We start from the raw sequence: 24749 nt of genomic DNA on the forward strand, positions 1-24749 counted from the left end.
GGAGTGTATGTCAGCTGAAATTTTTCTTCTATATCTAACATTTGTGTCACTTCGTGTTCTATTTGTGCTTGTTCTGGTGGCTGTCTTAAGATTTCGTTTTCCTCTGGTTGTTTAACTGTTGCGTGTTGTTCTTTGTTTGTTTGTTCTGGGATGTTTGAGTCCATTACTGTATTTTCTTCTGATTGCACATTATTTTGTTCCAATATTTGTTGTACTTGTTTGATGTTTTCTAATTCTGACTGGGGTATCCTGTTATTTTTTATTATTACACGGATCTGATCAGCTAATCGTTGTTCTGTTTAAAATTTTATTTCTGGGTATCTGGTAATAAATGTTGTGTATACTTGTGATCTGTATCCAGTTGTGTTGGTTCCTAAGTTTGTTGCTTGGTAATAATAGAACATGAAAAATCTAAATAGAGGTGTTTTGCAGGATATGCTTCCTGCAACCACTCTAGAAGGAAAACAAACACAGAGGATGAGATGGTCAGATGAAGTTAACCGACACCTCTTGTTCTATTATTATTATTATTATTATTATTATTATTATTATATGCTGTAACCTGCTGTAGCTCTGCTTTATAAATTTTATAAGGTAAAGTTACTTTACTTCTTTATAAATCACCAATGTGGTACCAATGGGCGGTTAGAAAATTTAACTATTAACGGAGATATAATGCGGGGTGGTAGATAAAACAAGAAAAAAGTGAAGCACTCGGAAAACATGGTCGGATATCAATGTAACATGGTACACGTACGCATCAGCGACGGATATGTAATTGATTACAGTTACAATTCTCTGCGAGACGCAGAACGGCCAGCGGAATGCATTGGCGTTGTTCGTATTTACTGTTTTTAGCAGGCCTGCTAGGTTATATGAGATGCGCGAACAGCGTCAGATGTTGAGTGATCGCTGTGAAGGACAGGGAGTCACAGCATACTCGTATGAGACAGCGTTATCAGCACCTGACAGAGTTTGAAAGGGGCCTATTAGTGGATGGCTATTTGGTCAGTTGGTCTTATTGTTCTATACCCTGATTCGTGAAGCATTCGGATGTGACAGTGGACTGATGTTAGACTGCATGGGAATATCAGGCCAGGTATACTCGCCGTCAATGTTCCGGACGACCGACACCCCCGGGATAACAAGGCCGCCCAGCAGTGTTAGTGACGTCACACTAAGCGACCCATAGCCGACGCAGCAGTCCACGGACACCTCCGTACAGACGCGCCTGATGCTAACGATCTTCTGTCCGTCATACAGAAAGGAGCGAACTATAATTCGAACCAAAGACCAAATTGTATATATTCTTGTAAACAGCATACAGGTTCATAACGAAATACCGATTACATATACGGTCAGGAATAGGTTTAATCGATTGAGGAACTTTGCTACTATTTTATAATTGTCAGAACACTATTTAGCTTTAAAACTCGCATATAGGTGGCGACAAATGCCAACTGACAGCAGGACTTAACATTTTCAAGCTATTACACTGAAAGTAAATTATCTTAAACACTGTCATACATAGCAAAACCCTCACAACTTTCGTTTACAATAAGGTAACAAGAGTTCGCTTTATCTCATAAAACACATGAATATTGTGAATTTACTCATATGTTCAAGGTGACAGCTCTTTTCAAGAATTTTTACAAGTGTATCCCCAGTAATAAAGAATGGAAACAAATGATAGATATCAAATATTCTCCTTTTAACATAGACATCACTGAACACAAGATTCCGTCTTGCACTGTGATACTAAGGGACTGCTCTTTCCTTTAAGAAAAGCCTGACAATTTGAAGTTCACTCTGCTATTGAAGATACACTTCTTGAAACAATATTAAAAATGTTATGAAAGGTAAGGAAATGAAAAACAACCAAGTGCATTACATGTAAGAATGTGAGCAAAAGGCTGAGGCTCTCTTTACTTACCATTTTCAATCTCTCTACAGCTTATTTCCCTTTCCGCGTAGAAATCACCAACTGCAAGTCTCATTATTGCTGTCTGTTACTAACAAAGTGCTTTTCTATTTAGAAAACCTGAAAAATTTGATGTTCATTCTGGTACTGAAGATAAACACTTTCCAGAGGAGTTCTAGAACCTATTCCTGCCCGTATATGTAATCGGTATTTCGTTATGAACCTTTATGCTGTTTACAAGAATATATATAATTTGGTTTTCGGTTCGAATTATAGTTCGCTTCTTTCTGTATGACGGACAGAAGATCGTTAGCATCAGGCGCGTCTGTACGGAGGTGTCAGTGGACTGCTGCCTCGGCTACGGGCCGCTTAGTGTGAAGTCACTAACACTGCTGGGCGGCCTTGTTATCCCGGAGGTGTCGGGCCGACCACGTTCGACGAACCACGGAAGGGTTGCCGTATTGTGCACCAAGCATATCGTAACCCCTCTACATCTCCAACAGCCTTCCGAGAACAGGTAACGGACGGCCTGCAACATTCTGTGTCATCAGAGACTAACAGCAGCCGAACTACGGAATTATCGTACTACGTGTAGGCTTCCAATAACACCACAACACAAACGGTTGCGTTTGTTTGGTGCCGCGACCGGGATGCATCGACTGGTAATAAAAGGTGTCGCCTCGTGTTCGCAGACGAAACACGGCTCTGCACTACCCTAGATGACCATCTTCGGCGAGTGTGGCGGCGGCCTGAGGAATGGTCCCAGTCGTCCAATTTTTTGGAGAGATACAGAGGTGTTACTGCCGGTGTCATCGGATATGACTTCAGGTCACGGCTGATAGATACTGAGGGACCGCAAACGGCACATTGGTACGTCACGGACATTCTGCTTCCTTAAGAGTCACCTCCAATGTGATAGTATCGTGGTGCAATTTTGCAACATGATAATGCTTGTCCACACATGGAAAAAGTATCCGTGAACTGTCTGCATGTTGTTGAGGTACTCACGTGGTCATCAAAATCCTCAAGTCTGTCCCCGATGGAACCTTTGGAGGTGCAATTCCGATGTAAGCTCCATCCTAGTGCTGTGGGCGATCGTGCCTCCGGAAAGGCAAAAATGGCTTTATCACCCCCTTCCCAACCGAATCAATGCAAGCAATCAGGCCGGAGGAGGTGCAACGTCATACTGATAAGTGGGCTCACACTTTTGAGTTATGTGTAAATTTCAATCGACTTCGTTATTACTGAAATAAAATCCCACGCCCTCTCACCCCGTGAAGTTTCACTTCGTTGCCTCCCTCATGGTGGCTCAGTATTTTTGTCAGGATATGTATGTTGATACTTTGAATAACTGCACTGCCCACCAAAATAAAAAAATGCTCATGGTGTTATTATGTATCTACGTCTCCCTGCATACTCTGTGGACTAGTGTCTCGGACATGACAAAGAGTGCTTTTTACTTTTATATGTTGTTGTTCCCCTCATGTTCATAGAATAATACTTTCCATTAGGTAACAGAAGTATCTTGTACAACATTTCCTTTCCGATGTATTACTACTCCTCGGATCCTTTAGTACACCAAAAGCTTCCTTTGTGCTCCATATATGTGATTTCAAGTCCGCCCACGGTAGCTGAGTGGTCAGCGCTACAGAATGTCAATCCTAAGGGCCCGGGTTCGATTCCCGGCTGGGTCGGAGACTTTCTCCGCTCAGGGAGTGGGTGTTGTGTTCTTCTAATCATCATCATTTCATCCCCATCGACGCGCAAGTCGCCGAAGTGGCGTCAAAGCGAAAGACTTGCACCCGGCGAACGGTATACCCGACGGGAGGCCCTAGTCACAAGACATTATTACCTGATTTCATGTGTTCGTTGTACTTAATATCACTCTGTAGGTATAGAAATTAGGCCTGAATTCAGCGTCATACCAGTAATGTTGTATTTAAAAATTAAAGACGTTTCTCGCACATCCATTCGCATTTAATGCAGGCTGCCATTAATTATTCTTATTGGATTAACGCATTTTGAATTTCTATACAGTTATTTAATAATGGTCCTTCCTCGTTAACTACTGGCATCGTCAGGAAACTATTTGAGCGAGCTGTTTACATCGTCTAATAGGCTGATCCCATAAGGATATGTCTAAACTGTCACTAAACGCGTTGAGCTCATGTAATGGAATCCATTTTAACATGTTTTTGAACAATAGACCGTGTGCAGTAACGCAGTGTTTCTGTGCTACGGAACAACCACTTTCAATATTATATTCCTTTCTTCTGAGCATAGTGGGTGTAGAAGCACGATCTACGTCACTTTTAATTGTGATAAGTACTGTTAAGTCAGTGCATTTACATTTGATTTTGTACATGTCTGATAATCTTTCGTGACTTGTTAATAAGAAATACATGTTTTGCAGCTGGTTACACCATTTTGATTGACTTGATTGACTGGCTCTTGCATAAAAAACAAAAGGAAATTTACAAGGTGATGACAACTGTTCAGAATAGTAAGTGGTTTGCGGCAGAATGGATACGACATGCGTACTGTGTGGTCATAGCAAGCTAACGGGTGCCCTGCAAGCAGGGCAGCTTGCCCATAAGAGCAACGCTCCCACAACGGCGCTGGCGCATGGGTCACGGCGCACCACCTGCCCAGCCGCCCGTCAAACAACTTCCTCACGTTTCTCATTCCAGCTCTCCTGCAGGGAAGTTCTGTGCCTTTATGATACCAGATAATTTCCTCTGCAATTTACCGAGTGCATACCCGTAATGGCTAAGACCCTGCATTAATTATGAGGAGGAATGTGTTTAAATAACTGTTCCAACACATTGATTTACATTTCCCGAATTGTTCCAGAAATATTTCAAACGAAACCTAAAACCTAAGAGGTTGCCTTAAACAGACCATCTCTTTGAGCCAGTGCCCTGGCTCTAAAACATCTGCATCCGCCTTCCTTTCTTTCCGTTCAGTATTTACACTGTTTCTTGTCGCAATGGTTAAGCAGTTCAGCTTTTTTTCGTAAATGATTACAGTTTACCATAGATGTTATTTATAACCAAATTATATTCTCAAATTATAAATTAAGTAACAGATGTGTGTAACACTAAATTTATTTTTGAATGAACAAACTCAGTTGAATTATTCGCCCTTTTTGACAGTTTAGTATCTTTGAGATAGAAGTTAAGATGGTAAAATTTTTGGAATATTGAGGCCATCATTCATAAAAAGGTAATCATACAAATATCCATTTACATAGGTCAGATCTTGGTTCCCGTGCACAAGCTCTATTTCGGTGTTTACTTAGTAGCAGAGTGATTGTTACGGGGTTATTCAATACAGATGTAACTGTTTCATAATTAAAAGAGTCCACAGAGATAATCTTTAGAGTCTACGTGTTCAAGCGACGGACTTAAGGAGTTGACATAAGTTCGTTTTTTCTGGGTGGTATGTTTGAATTCTGTTGTGTACTGTAAAAAGGGGCTTAGAAGCCGAAACATACATTGTCTGAAAATAAGTTTTTTTGAAACAGGAAAAAAATTGTTTCGTTTAATTTCAAGAGTACACAATGATTCTCCAAGAAACCGTTGCTGAATTAATAAAAATTATAGTATTGTTCTTAGATGTATGGTCTTTTTGTAACAAGATTCACTACATAAATGATAACTGGATGTAAACATAGTGCACTATCTGTACCTATGTGTCAAAAGGTGCGATACAACTTAAATGTGTTATAGAAGGCAGACTAGGATATCACCCTATGGTCGGCTTATGTAGCACACTATCCCAGATAGTTTTATACCATTTAATCAGTTCCAACATGTGCAGCTTTGGAGGCACGTACAACATTTAGTCTGTATTCAAGTTCGATCCACAGTCAGTGCAATATATCCACATCAGCTGTGGCAGTGGCAGTTCTTTCAATCACTGATGTGGTTGACAGGCGTTTGGTAGACTCTGTAGACTGTATCCTTAACGTATCCCCATGGAAAGAAGTCCATCGGTTTAATTCCAGGCGACCTAAGAGGCTAACAATACTACCCCTTCCAGTCCACCTATCTGGAACACTCTGAGCCCAATGTGGCTTATTGAAATACACACAGACAAAACTTTGTAAGTTCGTCTCTCACATAAGCTACACTTGATGTGAATATCGTAATTAGTTTGGATACTGTAACACACTGAAATTGAAGCTTGCCTTTTGAGATAGCCAGTACACTGAACTTTTTGTTCCACCGCATTTTATATGCTTTTCTCGTGGGCTGTAGGAAGTAACTGACATGGCATACTTTTTATACTAAGCTTGAATCCAAGTTGACATCTGTCTTCTCGCCATATAATTTTTACAGACAGTAAACGCGATCTCAGACACTTTCTTATACGAGTGTGTGATTCTCTGCGGAAACTACGAACGCGTGTAACTCGTACCTGAACCTGTGCGTTCTGACGTTTCGTATTCACGCACGTGACATGTAAGTTTGAAAAAGACGAGGAAATGTGCGGTATAAACATCTGTCCTTCACCTCCATCACAAGATTCCTAACGAAATTCTACACTCTCCTACTTGACACACTGACAAGGACTGCTTTTACTCTTCTCAAAGTTACAAGGTGGTCTACCGGTTGGTCAGGAAGAAGAAGTAGTCTCGGAGGCCCGGAGATGTAAACTTCATCCAGCAGTTCCCCACTTCCCCCAGTTTGCGTGACGCTATGGTAAACACTGAGATGTAAATAGCCATGTGCCAGCACAGATCACTTGGCAGTCACGCACCGCGATTGCTCTTAGCTTTCTGGGTCTCCGCGTCCAGCGCCACCAAGAATAAGGAACGCCGTACAGCTATGCGTGAAAAAACACGTGGGGAAACACCGTGTATCCAAAGGCTTCGGGAACAAACTTGCATAAAGAAAAAGACGTAACTGAATCAGGTGATATAGGTGGCTTTCCTTGAGTTCAAAATGGTTCAAATGGCTCTGAGCACTATCCGACTTAACTGCTGAGGTCATCAGCCGCCTAGAACTTAGAACTAATTAAACCTAACTAACCTAAGGACATCACACACATCCATGCCCGAGGCAGGATTCGAACCTGCGACCGTAGCGGTCGCTCGGCTCCAGACTGCAGCGCCCAGAACCGCACGGCCACTCCGGCCGGCTTTTCCTTGAGTAAAAAGTAAATATCAGATATGGTAGTACGGACAAATGCGAGTTAAGAAATTTATAAACATGAATATGGAACGTTCATTGACCGGACTTGAGAGCTGATAGTTACTTACGTATTATATAAACCTTATAAGAATTAACAAGAGCCAAAAACTGAGCCGGCCGGTGTGGCCGTGCGGTTGTAGGCCCTTCAGTCTGGAACCGCGTGACCGCTACGGTCGCAGGTTCGAATCCTGCCTCGGGCATGGATGTGTGTGATGTCCTTAGGTTAGTTGGGTTTAAGTAGTTCTAAGTTCTAGGGGACTGATGACCACAGATGTTAAGTCCCATAGTGCTCAGAGCCATTTGAACAATTTTTGAACCAAAAACTGAATTATTGATTAGAAACCAAATGCAAGTATCCAACTTCGTTTTACAACAGTGCCACTGATTTGATGCATTTTTCTTCTAATTTCAGAACAGCTACCTACATAAATTTGAGGTCGTCGAGTTACTGTATTTATGATGACAGCACTGTTCACACCAAGAACCACTAGTGCTTCTCTTGCGTTTGTCTTCACTCTGTAAACTGTTTTTAACGATTCTCACTAACAAAACCTAATGGAGTAAAACTTTAAGAAATCGGACTGTAATGAATGATATCACCGCAGTGGAGTCATCTTGCGGCAAACGGCAGATTTAGTTAGCATGACACCAAAGACTGGAACGCATAGTAGCTGCGATATGCTGAGAAAATACACTGAGCTTCGTTTTACAACGTTGATGTAGCCCCATTATGCGTGCCATCTTCGTACAATGCCCCTGTTCAAGGTGTCTAAGAAAACTAGTTCTACACGTTGTCGGTACCGCCTTACCACCCATTTACACAGAAGAGATGGGTAAAATGTATCTTAATTGTGACATACATATATCGTTAGAATTACCAGGTCGTGCTGAAAAGTAATGTCTCCCGTTTTTCTTTTTCTCCCTTTCTGTATCGGCATCGGTTGAAGTACTAGGTGCTACATGTCATGCGTATTACTCGCTTGGCCTTCTGCCTCGGCAGCTGTGTGGTCAAAGTGTCTGAATGCCAACTGAAGGGACCCGGGTTCCATTCTCGACCTGGTCGGAGATTTTCTTCGCTCGGGAACAGGGTACTGTGTTCTCTTCATCATCATCTTGTTATCATCAACACACAAGTCGCCTAAATGTCGTCACATTAAAAGATTGGTAGCCGGCGGCGCACCGTCACACGAGAGACAGAGAGAGAGAGAGAGAGAGAGAGAGAGAGAGAGAGAGAGAGAGCGAGAAAGAGAGAGACACAAAGACTTGGTCGATTTCCCCGCTTCGTTGGCGCGTGTTGCACTTGCTGTAAGCGAGACAGAGATAATCCTGCAAAGAAAAAGTGAAATGAAATTATCGTATGGCATTGTTGGCTGGGAGGCGCAAAGAGAATTAGTTTCACGTGGGTTAGTTTAGTAAGCAAGAGAGCGTTGTAAAGATGCTTAAGCACACTCCAGTGGCAGACGCTACAGGAGAGGAGTTAGGCATCAACGAACTGTAAAAATTCCCAGAGCGTAAGTTCGAAGAATAGTGGACGATACATTACCTCCCTCCACATACATCTCGTGAACTGACCACAGTAAGGAAATCGTAGAAATTAGAGCTCATACGGAGGCTATCCTCAGTCGGGCCGCTCATGCACCATTCGCAAACTGAACAGGGAAGTTCGTACCAGAAATACCCTCCGTCACACACCTTGAGGTAGCTTGCGGTACACAGATGTAGTCACGTCAAATATCATTATTCGAAAAACAAGAGGCTATCAATAAATTTAAGCTCACTGTACCAATTCCATACCACGAAAAAAGTAGTTATCTTCACCACAAACCTCATATGTATAGAATGTATTTAATATTTATATGAAATAGAGGATTGAGAAACGAATATAAATGATGGGTGGGAAACTCGTGACTTCCAGCCGCGCAGGGCACTGTCGTAATGCAATGGCGAACGTTGAAAAGTTGTGCCAGACTGGAACTGAAACCTGGATTAACCGCGTCTCGTGAGCGGTTGTCGTAACCGCTTTTTTCCCCGAGAGATCCACCGATTACGAAAATTTTATTATTAATACTATTATTATTATTATTATTATTATTATTATCATCATTATTGTTATTATTTCTTTAGTACATGCCTTAGATCAATGCTGAAGTACAAGTATATATTAATTCAGTGTTCAGTCTGCGTGAGAGATGCATATATGGCTGAATTATTCCAATCTCACCTTAAACGCAACATCGCCTTCTCCAACTTGAGCTTTCATCCGTTGACTGGTAACTACAGAATACAGGTAACTGCTAAACGTTTTTTATTATAGTTATACAGTGCTAAAGAGCCGGACACGTCCAACAAAACAGATGCCACGCACATATATAGGATGAAGGACAATTCGCGCACCCGGATTTCGTAGCGCGATTCCTCACATACTAGCAATATAAAAATGTCTGCCACAAAATGTCGTCCTATGCATGCTTCTGGCAGTAAATGAAGGTTAAAGATTAGCATATTGGCAACACTGTTATCACAAGTACGGTAGCTATCTCTGACAGGATTGTGGTAGGAGTGCTGTGCAGCTGGTGAAGTGCGTAGAGTTTTGAGTTAGCATGCATCAGGTCGAGGGTTCTATGCTGGGTCATTGCTTATTTGTTTTTATTTGACAGTTTCATTATGCCTTAGTACTATAGTACACAGTGTTTCTTGAACCATAAATATCCGACATTTACTTAGTACAGTGTGTTGTCAAGGCTATCATAACAAAAACATGGTCAGACAGGCCAGAAATAGACAGTTGAAACAAATGACCTGTCATAGGACAGAATAAATGTAAATACAATATCAGGTTCGAGATGCTAAAGATGACTGAACAGTTAAATAACTCAACATCTACTAGTCATTTATACTACATGCAGTACGTCCGCTCAGATGTAACTCATTAGCAACCAGTGATAATAATAAATTTCATATTAATTACCGCATGCCGTTTATAAAAGAATACATTATCCTCAGAGCAGATGCTCAATGTAGCCGTCCATGTGCGTCTACACATTGAGCGACACACTGGATAATACGGCTCTGAACTCTTCGCAACATGGCTGCATCCTCAGATGCAAGATCAGCATGGACACGCGCTATCAGTTCTTCGACATGTGTCGGCGGAGAATACACGTGTTCCTTCAAGTGCCCCCACAGGAAAAAATTCAGAGGATTTAGGGTAGGTGAACGCGAAGGCGTATAACTGGACCTCCCTGTCGGAGACATTTCCCTCGACATGATCTGTGTAAATACCGTCATACATCAATTCCAAAGTGTGAAGGTGCACCATAATGTTGGAACCATAACCTCTGCCGAACATGAAGTGGAACAGCTTCCAGTGTGTCAGATAAATAATTTGAAAGGAATGCATGAAACCTTCCTGTAGTCAACTAGTCAGGCAACATGTAGGGACCCAAACTCCTGTCTCCCAATATTCCGGCCCAGGCGTTGATGGCGAAGCGAACTTGATACCCACGGTCGCGCGCTACGTGCGAGTTAACGTCAAACCAATGATGGGCATTGTGTATATTAAAGACAACCTCACGAATGAATGCTGCTTTATCCAGTCACATTACAGTGTTTATGAAGTAGTCATGGGCTTCCTGTTGTTGGAACCATTCACTGAATTGCATCCACAAACGACGGAACAGAAAACATGTTTGGAACTTGGTAGATGCAGTGGTGCGAAACAATTCGCCTCCACGACGAGCAAGAAGGCTTCTTTAAAAGCTGATCAATGAAAACGACCGTACTTCCATTTCTGTGCTCGTAATACGTAAGTGCAGATGTTTTATACAATATCAAGTGTAATCACTGAATGTGTTTTGTGTCTTTTTCTTACAGCGGACGACTCCAGAAGATATTTATTGCTGAAAGTTTTTCAGACATTTCGTTTTGGTACGTTAGGAGCGTCTGTCTGACTTCTGCAGTAGTGTGGGGTGCAAATTACTTCTTACAGGAGCCAAAGGGTACTTGTCAGATCAGTCCGTTGCGCAACTCGTCAACATAACACCCACACACCTACAAATGGCTCTTAAGACGCCAGATACCGTACCACGCAGACTACATTTAGCAAACAAAAACAAATACGCCTCCTGCATGCTAACTCAAAATTCTATCCATTGTACCATTTTTTCTTTCTTTAACTGACCTGTTTTTTTTATAATATTTATTTCTTTATTTTTTGCTTTTGTTTAAACGTGCGTCCCATCATCCCTTATAGCCCGTCCTTTCTCTCACCAAAAGTGCCTTCAGTACCTCTGTTGTGTACGTGCATATCGCGATAGTAAAATCATTTTATGGGAATGAATGTTCACTGTATCTGTATCACTTAGATGAAACACATGAAACAGCGATATCATTGTAAGAGATTATTCTATATTGTCTGCTTCCACATTGCGTCGATTATCTACGAGTATTTAACTGGCCTCATCGAGAGCACTTGCGGGGATTCCCTGATCATAATAAGCACTATGTTTTCAAATGTTTTCCGATGATTGTCACCCTGTGCAATGCAAAAATATTCCCCTTCAAGGTAACACAGATATTCGAAGAATGTAGAATTGCAATGCTCAGTAATATAGGTGACTGTACGTTCGATCATACATAGCGCTGCATTTAGTTTCATAACTGGGTATAGTATGCGATGAGGCCACATCAGTTCACTAACGTTTAGATAGCGTGCGTTCGCCCAACCAGTGATTGCTAATCGGTGGCTCAGAAAATTCCGTATGTCCAACGCTGCTCCGAAAATCTGTGCGCTATCGAATCAATGTTCCCGCATTTGTGAAAGGTGGCTGCTGGACTAAGGTGGTTTCGGTGCAGTTTGTCGGTGGTGGGGATTTTGTCACGGACAAACAGATACCACTGTGAGCGAATCCGTGAAGGCAGGAACGGCCAGTGAATGTTTTGTCTCAGTACTGTCCAGTTCACCTCTGGTTCCTTTTCTTCAATGGGGTTTGCACGAATGGTCTTTGTCGTGATTGTGCATATGGTCTTGTTGCGGAGCTGTGAAGTGCTTTGAAGGCTGGCACGCACATAACTAAATTCAAGGAAGTACTTCTAGCTGTGTTGGTATTCTGGAAGAATACTGTGATGGCTAGGGTCGTTGGTCTCGTACTGGTTAAGAGACTACGGAGAAGGCATGCGCCCTGACGCTGTGTTTCTTTTCTCTTTCGAGTGATGAGGAGACGGACGCTGATTAGCCCAAGGCCTACCCGTGAGAGCGGCTGGCTGAATGCTGCTAACTGTACTTTTAAATATGTTGCCACGTAGAAGAAACCAGCTAAACTCCTGCTGAAATTCGCTGCCAAACCTACAGGATGTGTCGGACAGACCATCAGAGACAGAGCACCTCGCGTTCCTGCTGCTAATAAGGCGAGCATAACGTTCGTTTGTTATATATTTTTACGAGCTTCCAACAGGAGCGACTTATTTACAGATACCTGTGTAGTTACTAGATTATTTTTGTAATTTCTTGTGTGTTCGAGAGCTTACTAGGCACAAGATTTTATTTTAATAACAGTGTAGCGTACAGTACCACCGTTGTTATCGACCCTTGTATCGTACAGGCTTTTTTTTGTTTTGGTTAGTGTAGCTCAGTGTCGTTTAGACCGTTAGTGGGAGAGCACTTCGAATTCCTGCTGCTAATAAGCAGAGTACACCGTTTGTTATATGCACTCCTGGAAATTGAAATAAGAACACCGTGAATTCATTGTCCCAGGAAGGGGAAACTTTATTGACACATTCCTGGGGTCAGATACATCACATGATCACACTGACAGAACCACAGGCACACAGACACAGGCAACAGAGCATGCACAATGTGGGCACTAGTACAGTGTATATCCACCTTTCGCAGCAATGCAGGCTGCTATTCCCCCATGGAGACGATCGTAGAGATGCTGGATGTAGTCCTGTGGAACGGCTTGCCATGCCATTTCCACCTGGCGCCTCAGTTGGACCAGCGTTCGTGCTGGACGTGCAGACCGCGTGAGACGACGCTTCATCCAGTCCCAAACATGCTCAATGGGGGACAGATCCGGAGATCTTGCTGGCCAGGGTAGTTGACTTACACCTTCTAGAGCACGTTGGGTGGCACGGGATACATGCGGACGTGCATTGTCCTGTTGGAACTGCAAGTTCCCTTGCCGGTCTAGGAATGGTAGAACGATGGGTTCGATGACGGTTTGGATGTACCGTGCACTATTCAGTGTCCCCTCGACGATCACCAGTGGTGTACGGCCAGTGTAGGAGATCGCTCCCCACACCATGATGCCGGGTGTTGGCCCTGTGTGCCTCGGTCGTATGCAGTCCTGATTGTGGCGCTCACCTGCACGGCGCCAAACACGCATACGACCATCATTGGCACCAAGGCAGAAGCGACTCTCATCGCTGAAGACGACACGTCTCCATTCGTCCCTCCATTCACGCCTGTCGCGACACCACTGGAGGCGAGCTGCACGATGTTGGGGCGTGAGCGGAAGACGGCCTAAGTGTGTGGGGGACCGTAGCCCAGCTTCATGGAGACGGTTGCGAATGGTCCTCGCCAATACCCCAGGAGCAACAGTGTCCCTAATTTGCTGTGAAGTGGCGGTGCGGTCCCCTACGGCACTGCGTAGGATCCTACGGTCTTGGCGTGCATCCGTGCGTCGCTGCGGTCCGGTCCCAGGTCGACGGGCACGTGCACCTTCCGCCGACCACTGGCGACAACATCGATGTACTGTGGAGACCTCACGCCCCACGTGTTGAGCAATTTGGCGGTACGTCCACCCGGCCTCCCGCATGCCCACTATACGCCCTCGCTCAAAGTCCGTCAACTGCACATACGGTTCACGTCCACGCTGTCGCGGCATGCTACCAGTGTTAAAGACTGCGATGGAGCTCCGTATGCCACGGCAAACTGGCTGACACTGACGGCGGCGGTGCACAAATGCTGCGCAGCTAGCGCCATTCGACGGCCAACACTGCGGTTCCTGGTGTGTCCGCTGTGCCGTGTGTGTGATCATTGCTTGTACAGCCCTCTCGAAGTGTCCGGAGCAAGTATGGTGGGTCTGACACACCGGTGTCAATGTGTTCTTTTTTCCATTTCCAGGAGTGTATTTTTACGAGCTTCAAACAGCAGCGACTGCAGTAAAGGATAGGAACTGTGATTGCTGTGTACAGATGCGAGCTTAGTTTGCGACGCTTCGCTCATAGTTCCAGGCTGCGTTGGCTTCCGTCACACACATTGAGGCTGCTGCCAAGGGGCATCACTGTGGGTGGTCGGACGCAGGTATGCAAGGGACTCCGAGCATGTCCTACGTGTCCCACGATCGGTCCACTGCGGTGGCCGCCCGGGGTACTGCCTTAACTGAGGTTGGCCCCTCACCTGTTGTCGAGTGGGAGATCATTCCAAAGTGTGGCAGGCAGTGAAAAACTTTCCGAGTGGCCGCCCTTAGGGCATCCCCGGTGCGGTTGACGAACAGGTTTCGGGCGTTATCTGTGGCTGACGACGTCTCTAAGCTGGATGCAGCCGTCCATCCTGTTCCAGAGGAAGCTATTCGGCCCGCAAGGTCTGGGCTGGTAGTAGGGAGCTCCAACGTTAGGCGCGTAATGGGGCCCCTTATGCACATGGCTGCCAAGGAGGGGAAGGAAGCCAGTGTGCACTCCGTGTGAATACTAGAGGGAGTCATTCCGGATGTGGAAAGGCTGCTTCCGGATGCCATGAAGAGTACAGGGTGCAGCCAACTGCAGGTGGTGACTCATGTCGGTACCAATGACGTGTGTCGCTTTGGATCGGAGGAGATTCTTTCTGGTTTCGGGCGGCTAGCGGAAATGGTGGAAATGGTGAAGACTGCCAGTCTTGCTTCCGAGATTAAGGTGGAGCTCACCATCTGCAGCATCGTCCATACAACCGGCTGTGGTCGTATGGAGGGTCTGAATCCGAGGTTCAGGCGGTTCTGGGACCGTGTAGGCTGCAGATTCCATGATTTGTGCCGTCGGGTGGTGGGTTCCCGGCTTCTGCTTAATAAGTCCAATACACACAGTACGCAGCTACAAGGATAACTGGGGCTGTGTGGAAGGGACTGTGGGGTTCCTTAGTTTAGAGGGTGTCAGGGAACCACAGATAGTGCTCCCGTCTAAAAGTGGGCAGGTAAAACACAGTAAGTTAGTTGTAGAAACGATCGGTATCGTAGTTGTAAATTGGCGTGGCTGTGTTGGGAAAGAACCAGAGCTCCAAGCCCTAATAGAAAGCACTGAAGCTCAAATAGTTTCAGCTACAGAAAGCTGGCTAAAGCTGGAAATAAGTTCAGCCGAATTTTTTTCAAAGGATCGAACAGTGTTCAGAAAGGATAGATTAAATACAATTGGTGGTGGAGTATTTATTGCCGTTACCAGTAGTTTGCCTTGTTGTGAAATTGAAGCAGATAGTTCCTGCGAAATTGTATGGGTAGAGGCTATACTTCACAATCGGACTAAACTATTAATTGGATCGTTTTACCGACCCCCGACTCAGAAGATATAGTTGCTGAATAGTTAAAAGAAAACTTGAGTCTCATTTCAAATAGATTTCCCACCCATACAATTATAGTCAGTGGTGACATCAATCTACCCTCGATACGCTGGAAAAATTATACGTTTAAAGACGGCGGCAGGAATAAAACGTCATCCGAAATTGTACTGAATGCTTTCTCAGAAAATTATTTTGAACAATTAGTTCATGAGTCCGCTCGAATCGTAAATGTATGCTGTGTTGAGTGTTACTTAAGTAAATAAATTAGTGAAATCAAAGTGAACTAGAAATTAGAATATAAATGGAAAACTTGGTTTAGTTTAGAGAGTTACATACTGGCATTCAGCGGGCAGAACAGAGGAAACAATGACCGTGGAGTCAGCGAGTTCCACATAAGCGGGCGCTGTCGATTCAGCCGTCAGGGCATCGCCCGACCGGCTCACGTGTTTCTCAGTTGTCGCATGTGAGCAAAGGCCCTCGCCTACATTCCAAGAGCCAATGACCGACGTTAAGAAGATTCTTCGAGAAGCTTTTCAACGTGACGGAAGAGGCAATGACCGGCTCACGTGTTTCTCAGTCGTCACATGCGATCAGAGGCCCTCGCCTACATTCCAAGAGCCAATGACCGAGGTCAAGAAGATTCTTCGAGAAGCTTTTCAACGTGACAGAAGAGGCAATGGCCGTGAAGTCGTTCACCCCCAGTGAACTGAAGTGAATAAATACGCGAGACGCGGTGGGCCCGACAGATGAAGACAGAGGTAGACAGATGAAGACAGAGGAAGACAGATGAAGACGGGAACGGAGACGAAGACGAGAGACGAAGGAAGAAAAGAAGAGTAGCAGTAGTTTTCAGTCAGTTTCGGTGCTGAAGACCGTCATGCAAGAAGAGACTACATCATGCACAGTCGCACCAAGTCCGCCGCTGTAATGGAATAGCAAGCAGCAGCCGCGGCGCCAGAAGACAGAAGTTAAAAGGTATTGGAAGTCTGATTTTTACGTACCCGGGTGACTCGTGAGGACGGGAAGGAGACGGCCTCACCTCAGCAGTCCCCTGTGAGCTGGGATAAAGACCTGACAGCCGAAGACTGGCAAGCGGGAGTCCGTGGTTCGAGTTCGGGACACTGGCCTTGCCCCGCCGCGCCGCTCCGCTGGTCGACGCACAACACACGCGGCCGCTTAGAGAAGAGAACACTGGGACGCCACATTCAAGGTATCACCATCCGATGCACGACGTCGCTCGCAATAATTAAACGGGCCACCTCGCGCTGCGCGTCTCCGGTCAGCTGGGCGAGACGGCGACACGAGATACACACCGCTACGCGTAATCAGACGCCGCCGCCGCCGCCGCCGCCGCTGTCGCAGCAGAAGGCTACGCAAACGACACGGCTGCCGCTCTCCGAACCAGAACGTCCCAGTAAGATACAGTTGTACGAAACTTTCAATAAAAGTTATCTTATGTAAAAATGATGTTTCATTCGACCTCATACCCGAGCCAAGGGAGAACCCACCCTGCCCACATGTTGTAAGAGAGAAAAGTTAATTTATTTAATATTTTCACCCTGACAGAATGCTTTAGAATGCTCATCCTGACAATTGACAGCATCCAAAGAGAAAACCCAGTTACATTGAGTGACAGAAGTGTCACATTTAGTAACACAACTGATACATTTGATGTCAGAAGCCCTTATAGTTGTTACAGCTGATACAATAGCCCCATATTTAGTAGTTATATACAACCGCTCGCTCACAGGAAGATCCGTACCTAAAGACTTGAAAATTTTTCAAGTCACACCAATACTCAAAAAGGGAAGTAGGAGTAATCCGTTGAATTGCAGGCCCATACCATTAACGTCGGTTTGCTGTAGTGTTTTCGAACATATACTGTATTCGAACATTATGAAGTACTTCGAAGAAAACGATTTATTGACACATAGTCAGCGCAGATTCAGAAAATATCGTTCCTGCGAAACACAACTAGCTCTTTATACTCGTGAAATAATGAGCGATATCGGCAGGGGATGTCAAATTGGTTCCACATTTTTAGATTTCCAGAAGGCTTTCGACACCGTTCCTCACAAGCGTCTTCGAACCAAACTACATGCCTATGCAATATCGCCTCAGTTGTGCGACTGGATTCCTGATTTCCTGTCAGAAAGGTCACAGTTCGTAGTAATAGACGAAAAGTCATCGAGTAAAACAGAAATAATATCCGGCATTCCAAAAGGAAGTGTTACAGGCCCTCTACTGTTCCTGATCTACGAAAAGACATGATCGTATGGCATTTATTGGCCGGGATATCTCCTTCATGGCTCGGCCACCGTATTGAAAGTCATTTTAGTTGACGCCACTTCTGTGGCTTGCGTGTCAATGATGATGAAGGGCATACAACACCCAATCCCCTGCCAGGAATCGAACCCGGACCTCCTTGCGTGGTTGGCAGTAACGCTACAGCTGCGCTTCGGAGGCGGACATTCCTGATCTATATTAACAGCATAGAAGACAGTCTCGTTAGCTGCCTTAGATTGTTTGCAGATAATGCTGTCATTTACCGTCTTGTGAAGTCATCAAATGACCAAAACTAATTACAAATTGATTTAGATAAGACATCTGTATGGTGCAAAAAGTGGCAATTACCCTGAATAAAGAAAAGTGTGAAGTTATTCACATAAGTACAAAAGGAAATCCACTAAATTTCGATTACGCAGTAAGTTACACAAATCTGAAGACTGTAATGGTTCAAATGGCTCTGAGCACTATGGGACTTAACATCTATGGTCATCAGTCCCCTAGAACTTAGAACTACTGAAACCTAACTAACCTAAGGACAGCACACAACACCCAGTCATCACGAGGCAGAGAAAATCCCTGACCCTGCCGGGAATCGAACCCGGGAACCCGGGCGCGGGAAGCGAGAACGCTACCGCACGACCACGAGCTGCGGACTGAAGACTGTAAATTCAACTAAATGCTTACGGATTACAATAACAAATAACCTAAATTAGAACGATCACATAGATAATGTTGTGGGTAGAACAAACCACAGACTGCAATTCATTGGCATAACACTTAGAAAGTGCAACAGGTCTATTAAAGAGACTGCTTACACTACGCTTGTCCGCCCTCTTCTGGAGCATTGCTGTGTGGTTCAAATGGCTCTGAGCACTATGGGACTCAACTGCTGAGGTCATTAGTCCCCTAGAACTTAGAACTAGATAACCTAACTAACCTAAGGACATCACACACATCCATGCCCGAGGCAGGATTCGAACCTGCGACCGTAGCGGTCTCGCGGTTCCAGACTGCAGCGCCAGAACCGCGCGGCCACTTCGGCCGGCTGCTGTGTGGTGTGAGATCGGCATCAGGTGGGACAGACGGATGACATCTAAAAAGTACAAAGAAGGGCAGCTCGTTTAGTATTATCGCGATATAGGGGAGAGAGTGCCACAGACATTATACGTAAGCCCGCATCTCGTGGTCGTGCGGTAGCGTTCTCGCTTCCCACGCCCGGGTTCCCGGGTTCGATTCCCGGCGGGGTCAGGGATTTTCTCTGCCTCGTGATGGCTGGGTGTTGTGTGCTGTCCTTAGGTTAGTTAGGTTTAAGTAGTTCTAAGTTCTAGGGGACTGATGACCATAGATGTTAAGTCCCATAGTGCTCAGAGTCATTTGAACCATTATACGTAAATGGCAATCATTAAAACAAAGGCGTTTTTCGTTGCGACTGGATCTTCTCATAAAATTTCAATCACCAGGTTTCTCCTCCGACTGTGAAAACATTCTGTTGGCACCCACCTACATGGGGAGAAATTATCATCACCATAAAATAAGAGAAATCGGGGCTCGCCCAGAAAAATTTGAGTGCTCGGTTTCCCGCGCCCCGTACGAGAGTGCAACGGTAGAGAGACAGCTTGAAGGTGGTTCACTGAATCCTCTGTCAGGCACTTTATTGTGAATAGCAGAGTAATCACGTAGATGCAGAAGTAGATGTAGATGGGAGCGAAAGTGCTTGGGCCATGTAGTACTTTTTGTTTGCGATGGATATATGATTTTTTTGCACCTTTTTCAGGAGGTTCAGGTGTCTATCGGGGTGCAGTTCCAATGTGCCTCTGATACGGTTCAGGAGGTCCACCAAGGTCTTAGTTATCATGCGGCCAGGTGTGGTCTCCCAGTAGATTTCCAGACGACAGTGTGAGGTCTGTTGCTCGGCCCATGTCACTTCAAGAGTTTCACCAAAGCCGCCACGAAGGAGAAGTATGGTCGTCTTCCTGCTATTGATCTGAGCGCCAGACGCCTTCATGTAGATTTTAAGTACGTCTTCCAGGGAGGCCAGGTCTGGGGAGGACACAACAACAGATACGGCGTCGGCATACGCTGTGCAACAGATCCGCGTGTTCTGAACCACTAGTCATCCTATTCTGTTTTCAAAGAGACGTAGTAGTGATTCAATGGCTATGGCATATAGAGCCATCGACAGCTGGCATCCTTGACGGACAGACAGACCAATGCAGAGAGATTTTGTGAGGTGACCATTGATTAAAATCCGAGAGGGAGCATTTGAGAACAGACCGCGAAGAATTGTTGTACTACGATCGCCACTTCCCATCTTCTTCAAGGCTTCAATTAAAAACTCATGGCTCACACGGTCAAACGGTTTAGAAAATACTAAAAATACAATTGCTCATTTAGTTCCGGACACTGCTGCGGAGAATTCACGTCTCGTAGTCCACATGCTGCAGTAAGGATGCTTCTACGAGGGATGGCACAATGTTGGTAGCTGCCTAAAGTCTTCTCCAACAGTGATTCCATATGGATCTTGGTCGCACATGTAATGATTTGGAAATCTGCAATAAGCAACGTGACGGTCTGCAAGTTGCTTAGATGCGCGCTTTGACCAAGTTTCGGGAGAAGTACGAACTACGACTTATCGTCGGGACTGAACAAAGACTCCAGAGAGCTGCGTTTGCCATATGCCAGTGATTTTAACTTTAAAGTACTTGGGCGTTACATATGGTGCAGCGTCTGGGATAGTAGTTCTTTGATAAAGGTCCCTGATACATTGATAATAAAACTCTATGCTCGATTTTTGCCAGAATCGGCCCGCCATGTGTACTGTATCACTATTGACTGAAGCCTAGGCTCTGCGTAGCGAAACCACCACGCCAAAGCGTCGAGATTGCTGTGTCTTTGTAGAAGAATTTGATCCCAGTTGAGTCTTATTACATTTCTAAAGTCAGGATCCTGCAAGAGCCTAGTATACAGCTTCCAGCAGCCGAGACCTCGAGTGACCTGTTGTCGCTGAAGATTTATATAAAACTAATAGGCACAGTGGTCAGAATAACTGACTGGCGCTTTGTCATCGCTCGTGACACGCGGTTGCACAGCGGGAGAAAAATATATCATATCCACCCTGATTGCTGCACAGTGGCACAGACAGGTAAACGCGACGCGAGGCCGTGTAACTGTTCCCAAGTGTCAACGATATGAAGGCCGGTGACCAGAGTTTCCAGTTCGTATCACTTACTAAAGTTGGGCGATTGGTCCTTGGCGTAGAGGACGCACTTGTACTCTCCAGCGATAAGCAGCAGACCGCCATTGGTGCCGATAAAACTTGGTAGCTCTTCTTTAAAAAACAGGGAGCGCTCGTATCGTTTGGTTGAGCCTGATGGAGCATAGCGGTTTATTATCCGTGTTCCGTTGACCGTACCTGAGATGCCTCGATCATTAAGAAGACGCTGAACATTAGTCAAGGGAATGACGTCACGCACTATGGTTGCGGTTCCAGTAGAATCTTCACTACTCACATTAAAAATGACAGTATAACCGGCAATAGCAATATCGGCAGTGGTAACTTCGTGAAGAAGAGCAGTATAGACCGCAGTGCCATACAGAAAGTCTGCAAGAGCTGGGTTTATGGCCACACGTAACTCGGTTAATAGTGAGAGTAGTGATATTATAACTCTGGCGCTAAATCGGGAGGTTCAACAGGGCGACGTTTCGGACGCGGCAGGTGGGTCTTCTTCCATGGCTGTAGCGCCAGCAGCCAGGTGTACATACCAACGCGGGTCCAGCACCCTTAATGGACGCAACCGCTTTCAACAGAGAAAGCTTTAGTGGGTCAGCTTTCTTCTGCTCCCCGGAAGGCACAGCACTACTTTTTTTCGTTTTGGGTGACAGATGTAAGTCGTCTCCCGTTCATTTGGCAGTCGTGCTCTTGTTACGACCCTGTTTGTTTGAATCTCGTCGTCGGAACACTAAGTGGATGCTGTGGAGTTAAGGACAGCGCATTCGTTACTTCTAACTAGAATTAAACAACTCGATTCCCTGGGAATATCGACGCCTGAATGAGTGGCAGATGTTATCGGCATCGTGGGTACCGCCAATGGGGCATGGGGTGCCGCCCACATTTTCCATGTCGTGTGGTGGCGCCACCTCCGTCACCATAGCTTCCTTCGATTCACGAGTGTGGTCTTCGGTAAGGGGAATTGCAGCTGCCAGCTCGGGCTGCTGAGCGACAGCAGTGGGGCTTGCGTCGGTCGTGTCAACCAAAACATTGCGCGAGAGCGCGATAGCGTAGCTGTTTGTCTGCTGGGGACAGCGGCTGGCTCTCTTCATGGGGAAGATGCGCCGGCCTGCGCTTACTACAGGTTGCCCGAAAGTGCTCAGTCCACCTCCAAAAGGAGCATGTGGGAGGCTGTCCACTTATGATATGGACGTCCGTATGCCACCAACGGGCAGATACAAAGGCATATGCTTCTTCAAATCAGTTCGAAGATTCCTAACACAGCTGTCAACTTGGTAGATGTAAGAAGACGGCCACTTTTCATTAGTGACGCCAAAGACAGGTCCACAGGGAAGCAGCCATCTTGATGTATCGTCACTTCAAAATTCAAATGACAGACAGTATGCACACGTTACAGGTCTCACAGCCAGCATATACAATTTCTACGTCACTAATAGAGCCATCAAAATGTTTAACTTTTCGATTACCACTAGTGAAAGTTACAATATTTTCACATAACTCCGAAGTTTTCGGTCTTATAAAGAGGGAGCTCAAAATGAAATCCAGCTGAAAGCCTATAATTTCTTCATGATCAATCGTAAGTTCCTCACGTACCAGTTGTGAATAACTAAACCAATAGGATTCGGAGAGTTCCGATCAAAGATGCACTGGATACAATCTGTTATACTTAATTTATAAATGTTACTTACAGAACGTTGTTATGGCACACACGAAATCACTAACCTCACGCGAGACGTTAACGTACAGCGACCGCGGCAGAGGACGAGAGACCGCTGCCGCATGTCCGCTCGCTGTCACGGTTGCAACTCGACTACAGCTGGACAGCACTACGCCTATATGCTGACAGTGGTAGTCACCGTACACGTGATTACAGTGTTGTAGGTTGCTAATCTTTACCGTTCATTTACTACCTGAAATATGTGTAGGACGAAATTTTGCGAGAGACATTTTTGTATTGCTAGTACGTAACGAATCGCAGCACATGCTCTGACAATTCTCCCTCGCATATCTACAGGCGTATTTCGAACATTTTATAAACAATGTCTTTTACGAATCTCCACAAGAAAAAATTCAGAGGTGTCAAGTCTGGCGAACGAGCCGGCAACAACACATCTCGTCCGCGTCCAATCCAACGATTTGGGAATTGTCTCTGCAACTCACTTATAGCCTTCAGTGAAAAATGTGCCGACACCCATCGTGTTGATACCACATTCTGTTCCTTGTCCCTAAAGGTATTTCTTCCAATAACAGACCTAATGTTTTATGCAGGAATGTTGTGTACTTCCTGTCATTAAGATTTCCTTCGAAGAAATATGGGCCTGTAATTCTGTCCTCCAGAACCTCACTCTGCACCCTCACCGACCACGGTTTTTGGTGTGCAGCTTTCCGCAGCCAACATGGATTTTCAGTTGCCCAATAATGCATGTTATGCAAATTAACATTTCCATGGTTCGTGAATCTACCATCGTAAGTAAATAAAATCAAATTATTAAATGTGTCATCCCTCTGAATCTGAAGTTAAGCCCATCGCCAGAATTCAATGCGACACATACAATCTGTAGGAGTTAATTCTTGGTGGAGACTGGTATGGTAAAAATGATATTTATGGTGATGCAGAACACGAACAACACTACTCTGGCTCATGCCAGATTCCTTTGCGATTTGACGCAAACAAACACAAGGATCTCGAACCACAGTGGTAAGAGTACCAATTTCCATTTCATCGTTAGTAACTTTCCTTTGCCGGATATGCTTCCGATGCGTTAAAGATCCAGTTGTTCTCAATTTATCATACACATATTTAAATGTACGACATGTAGGGTGAGTACGTTGAGGATATCTGAACTTAAACTAAATGATGGCACTTTCATAATTGTAACAGTGTATAGGCCCCCCTCAGGGAGTTTCCAGCTATTTCTAGAAAACTTGGATGCTTTGTTCTGCTATCTGTCAGACAGGAGGAAGCAAATTATCATTTGTGGGGATTTCAATTTTGATTCCCTGAAAGAGTGTAATAGGAACAATGACCTTGTAGTATTACTCAGTTCTTTCAATTTGAGCTCCGTCATTGATTTTCCTACTCGGATAACAAAGTACAGCAGTACATAGATAGATAACTTTTTTATAGACCAAGATAAGTTTAAGGACATAAATGCTTATCCTGTTGAGAACGGTCTTTCAGGTCATGGTGCACAGCTAGTTACAGTACATGACATACCTCCATGCAGTATATCAAGTTAGACTTTCAAAGCAGTGCGTTCAATTAACAATATAAATATTGCAAACTTTACGGAAGCCTACAGCAGCTAGACTGGGATGAAGTGTATAAGGAACCAGATGCAAACTTGAAATATAACTTTTTTCACGATACATTTTTAAGGGTATTTGAAAATTGTTTTCCCAAGAAAATAGTTAAACATAATTCCAAGAAAACATATAAAAAACCTTGGCTAACTAAAGGAATAAGAATATCCTGCAACCGTAAAAGAGAACTGTATCTAACAGCAACAGGGAGTACTGATCCCAGAATCGTTCAATATTATAAAAAACTATTGTGCGGTACAAAGAAAAGTTATTAAAAAGTCCAGA

The sequence above is a fragment of the Schistocerca serialis genome, chromosome 3 (genome assembly GCF_023864345.2).
Source record: "Schistocerca serialis cubense isolate TAMUIC-IGC-003099 chromosome 3, iqSchSeri2.2, whole genome shotgun sequence".
Classification (NCBI taxonomy): domain Eukaryota; kingdom Metazoa; phylum Arthropoda; class Insecta; order Orthoptera; family Acrididae; genus Schistocerca; species Schistocerca serialis.